Source organism: Myripristis murdjan, chromosome 16, assembly GCF_902150065.1.
Source record: "Myripristis murdjan chromosome 16, fMyrMur1.1, whole genome shotgun sequence".
In the NCBI taxonomy this organism is placed as follows: domain Eukaryota; kingdom Metazoa; phylum Chordata; class Actinopteri; order Holocentriformes; family Holocentridae; genus Myripristis; species Myripristis murdjan.
In genome coordinates this window covers 15,029,589-15,032,741 of record NC_043995.1, presented here as the reverse complement: position 1 = coordinate 15,032,741, position 3,153 = coordinate 15,029,589, and the positions used below count along the sequence as shown (strand labels likewise).

Genomic DNA, 3,153 nt, shown 5'->3' with positions numbered 1-3,153 from the left:
TCTAAAGGAAGGAGATGTTGTTCTCATAGTGGACGACAGTTCACCAAGAAGTTCATGGTTGATGGGAAAAGTTGAAAAGTTTTTGATGCAAAAGGTCTTGTTAGACGTGCTTTTGTAAAAACTAAAACTAGTGTTTTGGAAAGACCAGTAGATAAGTTGTGTTTATTGCTTGAGATGGAAGAATAAGTTCATATTCTATGTGTGATAAAGCTATGTTTAAAGCATGTGATTTATGCTTCACTAAACTTGAGTGATAATTGATGCTAGATAGATGTGTACTTGAAGTACTGTAAAGTAAACTGAAGTGTTTATTTAAAGAAATTTATATTGGTTCATGTAAACAAAGGGACCAAAAAAGAAGTTTATTATAGTCAGTGTTTCAGATTAAATGACGCTTTATTGTGTAGAAATGTAATTGTTATGCCTCAGCAGTAACAATTAGGGGCCGGAATGTAAGCGCCATTTATTATTGTTTTGTTATTGCACTGATTTATAGTGATGTTTTGTTGAAGGAATAAGTTTAAGTATGTTTTTGAATTTTGAGCCACCTGTGTTACGGTTGATGTCATGTGACTTCCGTAGAGAAGGAGGAAGTAAAGTTTTGTTAATGAAAATGTGTTGAATAAATGAGACAGCTGCGGAGCGACACAGTCGTTTTACCGTCTGCGTCGGCACCCAGCCAGCTCGACGAGTAAAACAGTCTCCAGTTGCTTCATCAAGAGTGGTTAAAAGAGTAAGAAATGAAAACTAAGATAAGAACTTAAGATAGCCACTACACTAACAGTTGTCCAATAGGGCTGTCAGCTGTATACCAACCTGACTTCTGCACGACACAACTGATGGCCCCAACCCCATTGATAAAGCAAGAAATTCCACAAATGAACCCTGACAAGGCGCACCTGTGAAGCGAAAACCATTTCAGGTGACTACATCATGAAGCTCATTGAGAGAAGGCCAAGGGTTTGCTGTGCTGTCAACAAAGCAATGGGTGGCGACTTTGAGGAATCTAAAATATAAAACATATTTAGAGTTATTTAACAATTTTTTCTTTGCTACATAACTCCATATATCTTGCTTAATATATTTGATGTCTTCAGTATGTATAAATAAAGAAAAAACATTGAATGAGAAGGTGTGTCCAAACTTTTGACTGGTAGTGTACATACATACATACATACATACATGCATACGTACATACATGCATTCATACATACATCACATACATACAATCATACATAAGTAAATAATTAGTGGCTGTGGCCTCGAGGTCAAGGAGCCGAGGTGGGCATCCTTCAAGGGCATCCTGAAAGGTGGCAACCCTAGCTATGCATCTAAGTAGTTTTTTCTGTCTGTGTGAGTGTGCTTACTTTTTTGCACCCCTGGAAATCTACTTGTGTCTTTAATAAGACCCATGTAAAAAAAATAAAAGAAAGTGCATCTTATTTCAGATGAAGGTGTATTAATCTCTTTACACTCATTATAAGTTATATTCACCTGACAAATCCAGATAAACATCTTATTTCAAGATATAAACAAACAAAAAAAAGCCTTAATTGCTTGAAATGAGTCAAAATATAGCTGTCAAAGCACCAAAATGCAAAATGTTCTCAAATTGTTTAAGTTAAAGACCCATGTTCAGGAAACCTTGCTGATTTTTTTTTTTTTTTTCACTTAGTTCATTTAATTTAGGCCTTATTCCTTTTTCTTTTAATCTTTCTTTATGAAATGACATATTTATCATTGCTTGACAGGTCAATGCAGTTTTAAAAAGTATGATGGTGTACTTTTTACAAGAAGTCAAACAACAAATTTCCTTAGATTTGCGTTTTGTTTCATTGTGCTGGTTAGAAAAAAACAGCAGAGTTTGTTTTTGTTTTTGTTGCTGTTGCATTTGTTTAAAAGCAAACTTAGTTTAAAAGAGATACCTGTCATTTTGTTCTATTTATTTTTTGATGTAGGCTATACGGCCTTGGTCTCGTCTCGGTCTCAACCTCCAAATGTATTGGTCTTGTCTTGGTCTCGTAATCTCTAGTCTCGGTAATGTCTTGGTCTCGGTTGGTGCAGTCTTGACTACAACACTAGTATTAAGTGTATTTTATTGTAGGTTGTGCATCTGCCCCAATCTGCTCCAAACTTTACTGAAAATAAATATATCTACAGAAGGCTGACATAGTAGTGCTATTTAAGTCTCCACTTAATAACAAGTTTAGCCACGGATTGTGTGGTTGATGCAGGGGCCCGGGATGGTGCTCTGTCTGCTTGCATGCTTTCCTGCGGCTAAGTTTCATTTTCTGATCGAAAACCAATAAGGAGTCGAATCAAGACGGTTCGGATCTTGAGTCTGACCATGGACTTTCCATTGAAGCTGGACGCTGAAGCCCGGCGTTTTGGACAGGTAAGAAATGGACATAAGGTCACCTTTGATGCTCTAAAAATGCACAGATGATTTATTATGTTGGTAAAGTGGAGAGAGAAAAGAGAAAGGTGGAGATGCTTCATTTGGTATTGATAATAAAAACGGACACTAGAAAAGTCCAGTGTGCTGTTGGGTCGTGCCACTCGCCGTCGACTACCAATTAATCTATCAAATTGTGTTTTTATGTACATTATTTTCAAGAAAACATCTCATTGTGCCTCCAGTTATGTTTAAAAAAGACATACAGGTGTGTTGCATCTTTTAATGAAACAGCTTCAAGCGTATGTACGGGCGAAATGGGTGATTGGAGCAATATGAACACACTCCAATGGCGGAGTCGAAGCCCTTTTTCGGATCTATCATTTAGATAGTAAAGTGTGAAATAGAAAAAGAATCGAGCCAGCCAGGAGTCGAACCTAGAATCTTCTGATCCGTAGTCAGACGCGTTATCCATTGCGCCACTGGCCCTTATACTACATCGAAAATTACACTTTAAATATATTTTTGTCCACCATGTACTATCAAACCCTAGAGGTATTATGACTTTTCCGATACTGTGAAAAGCACAGGACGTTTGTTGACGAGTGTTATATGCTTAAATGTCTCTGAACATCGATAAAAAAACACAATAGAAAAGGTGTTACGTCGTTTTCTTACGTTGATTTGACTTCCGTGTTATATAGCCGTAATGCGGCAGTTCTTCCAGGACGATGCTTTCATACATTTAGATCCGATAT

At 37.0% G+C, this 3,153-nt stretch overlaps 1 non-coding gene across 1 annotated transcript; it reads right to left on the bottom strand.

Moving 5' to 3' along the window:
- Nucleotides 1-2,811: 2,811 nt before the first annotated feature.
- Nucleotides 2,812-2,884, bottom strand: trnar-acg (transfer RNA arginine (anticodon ACG)). The gene has a single exon. It is a non-coding gene; the product is annotated as a tRNA-Arg (tRNA).
- Between the last annotated feature and the right edge of the window lie 269 nt (nucleotides 2,885-3,153).